The sequence below is a fragment of the Mesoplodon densirostris genome, chromosome 12 (genome assembly GCF_025265405.1).
Source record: "Mesoplodon densirostris isolate mMesDen1 chromosome 12, mMesDen1 primary haplotype, whole genome shotgun sequence".
NCBI lineage: Eukaryota > Metazoa > Chordata > Mammalia > Artiodactyla > Ziphiidae > Mesoplodon > Mesoplodon densirostris.
In genome coordinates, this window is record NC_082672.1 from 64496571 (window position 1) to 64509466 (window position 12896).

The following is a 12896-nucleotide window of genomic DNA, read 5'->3' on the forward strand; positions in this document are numbered from 1 at the left end:
CTTCTGAGCAGGTTGGAAAACTATTATGTTATCTGCTACCTTGCTTCTTTACCTTGTCATTAGCATGGAAATATCCTTAAAAGGAGGTGGTCTGTCACACTGGGTTCCAAGGTGAAAAAAAGAGAAGGGGTCAGAGAGATGAGTATACAGCTGACCAATGATGGACAAATAACATGTGCAAAAATTAAACCCCTGTTTTTTTTAAAGCCACTGAGGTTTTTGAGGTCATTTGCCACCACAGAATTGCTCATTCTGGCTGATCACAACTATCAACTCTGAGTAATTATAGCAACAATTTATCAAAAAAAAAAAAGAATTAACTAGCCCTATTTTATAACCTATAATTCCCAGTGCTTAATTTTCAAAGGGCCCTGAAGTCTCTTTCACAGGGACATAGAGAGGAGGACATGCACATTTCTGGATCATGACTTAGTATCTTTTATAAAGACTGAGGTTAGTTTCCTTGTGGCAGAGCTAAGTGTGCACAGGGCTCATTTCAAGAGCAATCCTTGACAGATGTTCAGCCAAGTAATAGCTTCCTTATCACCATGTACAATGGGCTACCCATGTAATAGTGCTTTCAATTTCAATATATGCCACTTCAAATGAATTCATAGGCAATAAGTCAGTAATTTTCAACCTTTGCCTTCAAAATTTTATAAGGGAGGGAAGAGAGCAGCACATTCATTGCCGATTACCTTTCCAGGTCTAAATCAGGATCTCTACCACTCACAGACTGTCATTGTGAGTGAATGTTCAGTTTCCTATTAATTTGCAGTATCTTTGTAGACCTATCATTACCACAAATGCAAATGCAAGCTCAGTTTGATGTAACCACATAGGCACCTGCTCATTTGCAAAAACAAAACAAAAAAATCTACAATAATGTATGATGTAGTTCACATTTCTGAGACTGAAAAGATAGTTTCTTACCACAAGGTAGAAATAACAATGACAATAAAAATCTCTTTTCTTAGAAATATGAAGAGCCTGATAAATTCAGTGTGGACTTGAACCTGTAGCCTCAAGGTCTTTACACTGCCCTAGGTGCCTTGGAAGCCCACAAGCCTTTGAACATGCATTAATGTTTGTAGTAAAACTGTTAATTCTCATATGTATTTCATGGAAGGGAAGAATTAATTCAAGGAGTCTTCCTGACAGGTGTATCCATGGGTTGGGTATATGCAGAAGCACAGCATGTAAACACAAGTGTAGGATAACCCCTTCCTTTCCTTACTGTGAAACACTACTGTGTATTCTTATATCATGAGGTGATGGGAATAGTCCTTTACCCTGGGCAAAATCTCCACCATTGCACATATAAATATTGCCTTTGTTAGTCTAAGACACAATGAATCAGTGTACCTTCCAGATTCTTTTTTTCTATTACTTCTCTTGGTGGCCCTGGATCAAAATCAGTTGGTTGTTTTTAAAAACCAAGACAGTTGATGGTTAGACTTCCAGAGGGTAATAGCAGTAAATTCCTACTTGCATGTTGCCTGAATTAAAGGAATAATATTTTGCTACAGTCATAGTTATACCACCGCTTCAGCCATCATGTTCCCTTTTGAAAGACATGGTAATATTGGTTTGCTGATGGAGCCCCAATGTCTTTAAAATGCCCACTCAAAATGTCCGTGAGTGATTTTTAGCATATTATGGGATACATCTTGGGTGGGTGCCACTTTTGGTATCACAGGCTATCTGGTGGTTTTCCCCAATTAAGATAGCTATGCACTCTTACACCTTTCCCAGATATTTAATGCAAGAATTCTTTAGGGTCAGTATCAATAGCGACTCCATGTGCCAAGCATTGCATGTTCTTTACTCCAGCCATGGAATTTTATATTCTGACAAGAGCCTCACGGCGCCTACCTAGATACTTAAATTGTTGCATGACCCAATAGATAGCAAGAACAGTGACTTTATGGGCTTGAAATCATTACCTATGCTTCTCTAAGATGAGGACCAGAAAGAGTGAATGATTTTGGCAATTATAAGTTACTGAACAATTTGGAGAGTGGCTGCAGTAGAGTCAGTAATCGAAGCAGAAGCTTTCACTCAAGAGGGCTCTTTCCAATAACAGGGAAAGTCCAACAGAAAAAGTTAAATCCATATGCTACATAAATATTTTATCATTTTTCTCAATTTACTAAGTGATTTAATATCTTATATCCTACTACATGTCATATCTGTCACATTAAAATGGCCAATTTTGCATTTTGGTAAGTATTAATTAGCTTAATATAATTGGAAAAAAGAATGCTTCCAAGTATCCTAATGCAAATTGACTAATAATCTATTAAAATTTAGGACCCTATGTCCCAATTCCTTCACATATGCTTTTCAATTAATTATTTTCAAAATTACTATTGTGTTCTACCTGAAAAAAAGAGAAACCACCAAAAACCATAAATATGAAGTTGTGAATCATAGGTAGAAATTAATTTCTATTAAAAAATTTAAGTGTGTACTAACTGTCTCTGGAACTCTATGACAAACATTTTTCACAGGCATTCACCTTCTCATCAGAAATATGTATATAATGGTTTGTTACAAACATTTAAAACTATTTTGAAAAAATGCATATTAATGCAATGGAAACAAACTTTTTATTGGTATTTTTCAAAAATAATTTCCAATTAAACATAGTATTTAGGTTGGTCAGCTGCCAAGTATTTTTGTAATTTTTGAATAATTTTGTTTTGATGAATACCAAAAATAAATTAGTATACTTTTATTTCTTCTATCATTATCAAGGATAGAAAAAGCTCTCAATTTGTATTACATATACAGATGATTTATGTTTTTTCATGCATGGTATGGCAATAGGACTTCTTAGAAGGATGCATATTAATAATCTTAGCTGAAGTTTATTCTTACTATCTAGCAAGCATGACTTCTTGTAATTTTATGGAGCACTGACATGGGTCTAGAGTCCAGGAATTGTTTGTATGTAGACTTCCAAAAATCTAAATGGTAATCAGTGTTTTTCTTCTTAAACCAGTGGAATTATTTTCACTTAAACTGGCAGAGGAAAAACAGTTTCCTCTTCAGTAAATCATGGTATAGGATCACATATGGCCATAATGCAATTGTGTAATAATTATATAACGATGAATTCTTGTGTAGACTGCTGTATCAGTGGAGGTCCAGTCAGGAAAACAGAAACCATATTTGTTATTTGAACACAGAGAAGTCAGTATATGAAATTGCTTAAACATATGTTAGAAAACTGGAAGTATATAAAGGAAATACTGAGGTAACACAGAGACAGTATCTGCTGGAAGTAACCACCACCTCTGGGGCTGGGGAACAATGAGAGGTAGGTGGAGGGCCCTGGGAGCCATGTCCCTTGCACTTCTGAGGGGTCTGGCAGTGGGCACAAAAACAGGCACTGGAATCAACTGCCAGTTGAAGGGTGAAGGGTTGTTGTTGAGCCATCTGTCAGGACCAGCAAGCAAAGAGGACAGAATAAGCCCTTTCTTCCTCTCCAGCCTTCCAGGCCCTTTCTGGTGACCCTGCTGGTGGAAACTATCAGGTAGCAGCTGGCAGTGTGGTCTGCAAGGTCTCCACCCCAGCACCATGGTTTAGAAGGATGGGTTTGTAGTCAAGAGAAAGAATAGCTAAATAACTGACTCATATTTATTAATGTTATTACTGTGAAATTCTTCTTAAAAATCTAAGGATTTAGATTTCATGATTTAATATATACTTTTAAAAAGTTTGATGTACTTTATTTGTATATATCATTACAAATCTTGGTATTTAATGATTTTTACTTATAGTAAAGGATTACACTAAAAAGAAACATGGTATTTTTCTTTGGTACTTCTTAACCTGTTCTCAAGTTCCCTCTGGATTTCTCCACTTGAGGGAAAGTGACAGAAGTGTTTCATATCTATGTTCACTTCTGTGTTCTTTTCCATCAAGAAGGGCAAGTTGACTGGCTGGGCTGTGCCATTTGTCAAGTTTGTCAAGGAATGAGTGAGCAGTACCTTTAAAGTGTAAGCTGCTCCTCTTTTATTCATGAAAGAATTTATATATGTGTATTGTTATTGGACTACTAGTACAAATTTAATAATTGATTTTTCTATTAATGCCATGCACACTGTTTATATTTCCATTAAAGCATAATATTCATGTTTAGGTACTAATGAAAATATTTATATATGGCAAAATATATGATTAGTTGATTTTCCCATTCAATCAGTATTCGCATTTCTATGAAGTAGAAAGAATTCTTTAAAGAAATTTAGAAAATTGTAATTAAGGTTTTATGATTAGAAAAGTTAAGTTCATACTGAGTGGCATTTGTGGCATATTTGAGACTTTCTCTTAAGTAGAATTTGTCCTCAAGCAGCTAAAAAAAACATGCTAAGAAAGAAATGTTTGAATAGGGTCTCAAGAACAATTGCTTCCATGTATTGATAAAAGATCAGCTCTATTTAATTTATCAGTTTTTGTTTTGAACACTGGTGGACTTACCTGTTTGTAAGTGGGATCCTTAGTTAAACTTCCTAAATATTCTTAAAACAGTCCATATATCTAAATGAGTGGGTAAGAGACTCTTTGGAGTTGTATAGCATCTTGATTCCATTCAAGGAATCAGGGACATGAAGCTTGAAGAAATTTCTATGACTGTATTTTTTTAATTAAAAATATTTTTATTGTAAAAGATAACATATTATAGAAAAATGCACAGAACATGTACAGTCCAATGAATAACCTTAGGCAATTACATAATCTCCACCAAGGTCAAGAAATTGACCATTGCCATCTCTGGCAGGCAAGCTCTATGGACCTCAATGACACCTGCTTCCCGTTTATTCATGCCCTTGTATGATTTGAGCTAGACTTGCTTCCAACAAAAAGAATAAGGCAGAGGTGATAGAATGTCACTTCTGAGTTTAGATAATACAAAGGACATGGCTTACCTTTTGGCATTCCTTCTCTTGTTCTCCCTTAAATCACTCACGCTGATGCAAGTCAGCTACCAAGTCGTGAGACAGCCCTGGGGAGAGACCTGCACGAGTGAGCTTGGAAGCAAATTTCAGGGGTCTGCCAAAACCACATTAGTGAGTTGGCATAAGATACTTTAGACCCAGTTGAGGCTTGAAAGGACTGTCCTGACTGATGCTTTAATTTCATCCTCACGAAAGACACTGAGACAGAGGCACCCAGCTGAATTGTGCCCTGATTCCTGATCCATAGAAACTGATATAATAATTATTTTAAACTGTTAAGTTTTGCAGCAATAGAAACACCATCACTCAAAAGCTTTTTCTGTCCCCTCCTAATCATTTCCCTTCTCCCCTACCCCGTCCCCCAAAGTAACCCATATTCCTACTTCTTAAAATTATTTTTTAATTGGAGTGTAGCTGATTTACAGTGTTGTGTTAGTTTCTGCTGTATGGCAAAGTGAGTCAGTTATACATATACATATATCCACTCTTTTTTAGATTCTGTTCCCATATAGGTCATTACAGAGTATTGAATAGAGTTCCCTGTGCTATACAGCAGGCTCTTATTAGTTATTTATTTTATATGTAGTAGTGTGTGTATGTTACTACCCATCTCTCAATTTATCCCTCCCCCACCCTTTCCTCCTTGGTAACCATGTTTGTTTTCTACATCTGTGACTCAATTTCTGTTTTGTAAGTAGATTCATTTGTACCATTTTTTTTTAGATTCCACAAGTGATATCATATGACATTTGTCTTTCTCTGACTTAACTTCATTTAGTATGATAATCTCTAGGTCCATCCATGTTGGTGCAAATGGCATCATTTCATTCTTTTTTACGGCTGAGTAATATCCATTCCTCCATGGATGCACATTTAGGTTGCTTCCATGTCCTGGCTATTGTAAGTAGTGCTGCAATGAACACTGAGGTGCATGTATCCTTTCAAATTATGGCTTTCTCCAGATATATGCCCAGAAGTGGGATTGCTGGATCATATGGTAGCTCTACTTTTAGTTTCTTAAGGAATCTCCATACTGTTCTCCAGAGCAGTTGTACCAATTCACATTCCCACCAACAGTGTAGGAGGGTTCCCTTTTCTCCACACCCTCTCCAGCATTTATTGTTTGTAGATTTTTTGACGATGGCCATTCTAACCAGTGTGAGGTGATACCTCATTGTAGTTTTGATTTGCATTTCTGTAATAATTAGTGATGTTGAGCAGCTTTTCATGTGCCTCTTGGCAATCTGTATGTCTTCTTTGGAAAAATGTCTATTTAGACCTTCTGCCAATTTTTTTGTTGGGTTTTTTGTTCTTTTTGATATTGAGCTGCATGTGCTGTTTGTTTGTATATTTTGGAGATTAATCCCTTGTTGGTCACTTCATTTGCAAATATTTTCTCCCATTCTGTGGATTTTTTTTTTGTTGATCCATATTCCTACTTTTAACACAACAGTTTTGATTTCTCTGCTTTTGAACTCTTATGAATCCAATAATACAGATGACATTCTTTTGTGCCTGGCATCCTTTGCTCCACATTCTATTCAGGAGATTCATTTTCATCAATCTATAGTTTTAGTTGGGGCTCTTATTGTTATTACTGTTAAAATTCTTTTAGTACTCAGATTTATGTATTTCTAATTAGTACAAACCTTCAACTAGAACTTGTGTCAAAAAGTCCTAATATTTCCAATGTTGGTATATCATGACAAAATGTTTTCTGAAGTTGGTTGCACCAATTTACACACCCAACAGCAGGGTATTAGAGTTTCCACTGTCCCACATCCTCACTAAATTTTGCTATCTTAAACTTTAGCCCTTCTTCCACGGGAAGAGTGGTATCTCAGAGTGGGATTAACTTACTGATGGCTAATGTGGTCTTATTTGACTTCACAGCAGAGTCCTGCCACTAAATCTATGGATTTGTCCTTTCCTTATCAATTTGTAGTAGTCCTTTATAATGTAAGGATACAAACCCTTTCTTAGCTATATGTGTTTAAAATCATACCACCCATTTGTGGGGGTCAGGGGAGCTTGCATTTTTATTCTTCAAACGGTGTCTTCTGATAAGCAGTAGTTTTTATTTGAACCTGATTTCTCAGTCTATTTTTTATGGTTATCACTTTTATAACTAATACAAGAAGTCTTTCTCTTTCCCAAGGTCAAGATGATTTCCCTCTATATTATCTTTTAAAACTTTATTGCCATACTTTTCATATTTATAACTATAATCCACCAGGAATTGGCTTTTATATAAGTGTGAGGTAAGTGCCAGATTTCATTTTTTCCCCTATGGATATACAGTTGACACAAGATACTTTATTGAAAAGATCATCTTTGCCCCCTGGCATTATAGTGTCATCTATGTCATAAATCAGGTGACCATATACAGGTGGCATGTTTCTGGACTCTCAATTTCATTTCATTAGCCTATATATCTATTCCTATACCAATACACACTGTCTTAATTACTATAGCTTTATAATAGTTCTTGAGTTTTGGTATCTGTTAGTGTACATTCTCCAATTTTATACATCTGTTTCAGATTTTTTTTTGCATTTCCATATTTATATTTTAACCAGTTTATCAATTTCTCCTAAAAAAATACCCTTAAGGATTCTGGTCGGAATTGCACTGAACCTTTAGATAAGCTCAGGAAAAAACTGATGTAGTTACAATAACTAGTCTTCCAATTCAAAGCCAATATAGTCCCTTGATTTATTAGGCATTTCATCTTTGGTCTTAGTCCTGTGCCTCCAGCTCTGCGCAGTTTTAGAGCTCAGGACATACACTGAGGGGGAGAACAGCCATATCTGAGCTCCCTGAAACCTCTCATTCTGTTAACCCAGTCCTGTGTGACCCCCAAAATCTCTGCTGGCCACTCTGTCCCCCTAGTAGCAACACTATATGCAGATTTACTTAGGGATCTCTGCTTCTATCTCAAATCTACAACCAACAAATGCCTGAAAGGATGCTCAGGTCCTTAGCTCTCCTCCATAAGTGTATCCCTTTGTTGGAATCTTATTCTTTTTAGTCTTTGTAGCTGCTGAAGTTCTCTGATGCTTTTAAGTAAATCATTTTGTAACTTTTCCAGGTTTGCTAAATTGTTTTGATCTGCATCGAAATATAGTCACCTCAAGGCTTAACTAGGGAAATATCCACTTCCATGTTCAGGTGGTTGGTGGCAGGATTCTGTTCTTTGCAAGCTGTTGGACTGAGGGCCTCAGTTTCTCATGGTAGTTGGCCAGAGGGAACTCTCAGTTCCTTGCGTGTGGACATTTCCAAGGTATCAACTTGCTTCATGAAACCATGCAAGCTGAGAAGGCAATAGAGTCTGCTATTAAGATGGAAGTCACAATCTTGTGTAACCAAAGTGACAGCCCAGCACTTACACTGTCCTCTGTTGGTTAGAATCTAGCTACAAGGTTTGGCCTACACTCAGCGAAAGGGGATTACACAAGAACTGGAATGTGAAAAAGCTAACGTGGAAGAACTGACCAAAAAATTCATCTATAATTGGGACTTATGCTCTCGTCATGTCCTGAGCACTCTTGCAGAAGCAGCTCTCTGATCATATCACGACCCTGCCTAATAAATACAGCAAAGAACCTCTTGCCCACGACTACCCACAATCAGACCCCAGGCTTCGTTCCCAACTTTTCTATTTTCTCTTACCACTCCTCATGAATTTCATGCTGTAGCCAGTGCTGTGAGCTCATTTCACAAGGTGCTTGCTCTGCAAGTTTGTCGTGTTGCTCCCCCTGCCTGAAATAACGGATTCTTCTCTTGCCATAAAGTAAGGTTTTTAGCCTGAAAAAAAGAAGGGGAGGTGGAAGGCACATTATTTTTCTCTTCACATATGTAAAGAGATAGCACCAAATAAGCCAATGTATAGAAGACTGAAAGGGCAGGTTTTCAGGTATAATGCAGAATTCCTGAGAGCCATCAAGGCTGCCCAACAGTGAAATGAACTGTCTAAAAACAGTGAGTTTTCCATTTTTTTATGTGTTCAACTGAAGGAAAAAAAATCTGTCCATTATGGGGATATAGGGATACCAGTGTTTAATGGGAGTTAAAATGAAAAGATTTCTGAGGTACCTTTCAACTCTTAAGAGTGTATGAATCTGTGAATTTATATAAGGATAAATAAAATTGAGATAAATGTTTAATGAGTCAGTCATTAAGTGAATGAATACGGGGTCCCAGTATACTGCTGGCCTTAGAACTTTAGATCCTGCTGAGTTGTTTGTTGTCCTGCATGCAAGGATTGTGTGTCAAAAAAAACAGGAGGCTTAAGTGAGACTGAACACCACTATACACTAACTCCCTAATGAGGAGAAAGAGACATGGGTGCAGGCCCATCTGGCCAGGCTGTTTCTGTCACATACATGATGTCATTCAAGACAAATAAGCCAGACAATAGACAGTGAATTTGACTATTGCATAAATTTGGTGTTACTTGGTGTTAAGATGCAACATACTCTTGTATAGATGAGGGTGGACTTCCCTTTAAGATAAATGGGAAGAAGTTAATTCTGGCACCCATGGCAGTGGATTTTAGATTAAGGAAAGAAATTTGTTCTGGTCTTCCTGGATCCTCAAGTGGATCTGACTCTAAGATGTACGAAGGGAAGAATTGCCATGGCCTCTGGAAGTGGGTCAGGAGTAAGACAGAAAGCAAGCCAATAGGAGGTTCTGTGATGGGTCTGGACCTGTGCAGTTGTTGAAAGTACTTTTTTTTTTTTTTACATACACCTACTTTCCCAAATGTTTACTAAAATTTCATTACAATTTACAGTGTGGAGCCTATCGGCCGGCTGCAGAGTGTTGTAAAGTTAGCACAAAGTCCCAGAAAAACAGAGTGGGGCCTACTGCAGCATATAGTGCAAGTGGGGCAGGACATGCACAGCAGGCCCCTCCCCCGGAGACACGCAAGATGGGGCATTTGTTGGAAGAGTTTGTGAGACCCTGTCTCTGCCCAGAGCTCCAGGACCAATGTATCTTTCCACCACCTTAAACCACTGGTGAATATCTCCTCAAATTACAGAAAGACACACTGTGGAGGAGCAGCTAGGTGGAGACAAGATGGTGGAGTAGAAGGACATGAGCTCACCTCTTCTTACGAAAATACCATAATAACAAACAACTAATGAACTGCTGAACAACCATCAACAACAACAAAGAATTGCTGGAACCTACAAAAAAGACATCCTACATCCAAAGACAAAGCAGAAGCCACAACGAAACAGTAAGAGGGGAGCAATCACAATAAAATCAAATCCAATACATGCCAGGTGGGCGACCCACAAACTGGAAAACAATTATGTCACAGAAGTTCTCCCACAGGAGTGAAAGTTCTGAGCCACATGTCAGGCTCCCCAGCCTGGGTGTCCGGCAACAGGAGGAGGAACCTCCAGAGAATTTGGTTTTGAAAGCCAGCAGGGTTTGATCACAGGAATTCCATAGGACTGGGGAAAGAGAAATCCCACTCTTGGAGGGTGCACATAAGGGCTCGTGCTTACCAGGACTCAGGGAAAAAAGCAGTGACATCATAAGATCCTGGGCCAGACCTACCTGCTAATATTGGAGGGTTTCCTGAGGCGGGGGGGGGGGGGCATGAAGCTGTGGCTCACTGCAGGGACAAAGACACTGATGGTGGTAGTTCTGGCGTGAGCCCTCCTAGAGGCTGACATTTTCCCACCAAGACCAGACCCCACAAATAGCCTGTAGGCTCTAGTGCAGGAACGCCTCAGGCCAAACAACTAACAGGGTGAGAACACAACTCCACCCATCAGCAGATAGGCTGCTTAAAGTCTTCCTGAGCACACAGCTGTCTGCTAAACACACCCCTTGCCATAAGTCTGCCATGGGACAAGAGAGACAACACCCAGCTCCACCCACCAGTGGGCAGGCACCCATCCATCCCACCAGAAAGCCTGCACAAGCCCCTGGACCAACCTCAACCACGAGGGGGCAGACAGCAGAAACATGGAGAACTACAACTCTAGCCAAGGCAATGAGAAGAAAAATAAATAATAAGTAAAAGGAATGCAAATTGGAAAAGAAGAAGTAAAACTGTCGCTGTTTGTAGATGACATGATCCTATATGTAGAAAATCCTAAAGATGCTACCAGAAAACTACTAAAGTTGTAAGATATAAAATTAATACACAGAAATCTGTTGCATTTCTATATATTAACAATGAAAGAAACAATCTCATTGACCACTGCATCAAAAAGAATAAAATACCTGGGAATAAACCTACCTAGGGAGACAAAAGACCTGTACTCCAAAAACTATAAGACACTGATGAAAGAAATCGAAGGTGACACAAACAGATGGAGAGATATACCATGCTCTTGGATTGGAAGATTCAGTACCATCAAAATAACTATATTACCCAAAGCAATCTACAGATTCAGTGCAATCCCTATCAAATGGCATTTTCCACAGAACTAGAACAAAAATTTTAAAAATTTATATGGAGACACCAAAGACCCCGAATAGCCAAAGCAATCTTGAGAAAGAAAAATGGAGCTGGAGGCATCAGGCTCCCTGACTTCAGACTATACTACAAAGCTACAGTAATCAAGACAGTATGGTACTGGCACAAAAACAGAAATATAGATCAATGGAACAGGATAGAAAGCCTAGAAATAAACCCACACACCTACGGTCAATTAATCTACAACAAAGGAGGCAAGAATATACAGTGGAGAAGACAGTCTCTTCAACAAGTGGTGCTAGGGAAACACAACAGCTACATGTAAAAGAATGAAATTAGAACATTCTCTAACACCACACACAAAAATAAACTCATAATGGATTAAAGACCTAAATGTAAGACCTGGTACTATAAAACTCTTAGAGAAAAACAGGCAGAAGTCTTTGACGTAAGTCACAGCAATATCTTTTGCGATCCGTCTCCCAGAGTAATTGAAATAAAAAATAAACAAATGGGACCTAATTAAACTCAAAAGCTTTTGCATGGCAAAGGAAACCATAAACAAAATGAAAAGAAAACCCACAATAAAGGAGAAAATATTTGCGAACAATGCAACCGATAAGGGATTAACCTCCAAAATATACAAAGAGCTCATGCAGCTCAATATCAAAAAAACAACCCTATCAAAAAATGGGCAGGAGATCTAAATAGACATTTCTCCAAAGAAGACATACTGATGGCCAAGAGGTATATGAAAAGATGTACAACACTGCTAATTATTAGAGAAATGCAAATCAAAACTACAATGAGATATCACCGCATACCAGTCAGAATGGCCATCATCGAAAAGTCTACATGGGAGTTCCCTGATGGCCTAGTAGTTAGGATTCTGGACTTTCACTGATGTGGTCTGGGTTAGATCCCTGGTCAGGGAACTGAGATCCCACCAGCCATGTGGCAGGGCCAAAAAAAGTCTACAAACAATAAATCCTGGAGAGGGTGTGGAGAAAAAGGAACGCTTCTATACTGTTGGTGGGAATATAAATTGGTAGCGCCATTATGAAGAACAGTATGGAGGTTCCTTAAAAAAACTAAAAATAGAGCTACCATGTGGTCCAGCAATTCCACTCCTGGGCATATATCCAGGGAAAACCAAGGTTCGAAAGGATACATGCATCCCAATGTCCATTACAGCACTGCTTACAATAGCCAGGACAAGGAAGCAACTCAATGTCCATCAACAGATGAATGGATAAAGAAGATGTGGTACATATATACAATGGAATATCACTCAGCCCTAAAAAAGAATGAAATAATGCCATTTTCAGCAACACAGATGGACCTGAAGATTATCATACTGAGAGACATAAGTCAGAGAAAGACAAATATCATATATCGCTTATATGTGCAATCAAAAAAAATGATATAGATGAGCCTATGTACAAAACAGAAACAGACTCACAGACTTAGAGAATGAACTTATGGTT

General features: G+C 38.2%; 1 long non-coding RNA gene across 2 annotated transcripts in view; it reads right to left on the reverse strand.

The window, feature by feature from the left end:
• Positions 1 to 4736: 4736 nt before the first annotated feature.
• LOC132500348 (uncharacterized) overlaps positions 4737 to 12896 on the reverse strand; it is a 127937-nt gene continuing 119777 nt past the window's right edge. Inside the window, exons 3-4 of one of the 2 annotated variants that reach the window (XR_009534021.1) lie at positions 8640 to 8774; positions 4737 to 5014 (exon numbers count right to left, since the gene is read on the reverse strand). This is a non-coding gene — a long non-coding RNA (uncharacterized LOC132500348). Of the gene's footprint in view, positions 5015 to 8210; positions 8281 to 8639; positions 8775 to 12896 lie in introns of those variants that run through there. The other variant, XR_009534022.1, reaches the window with a different exon arrangement.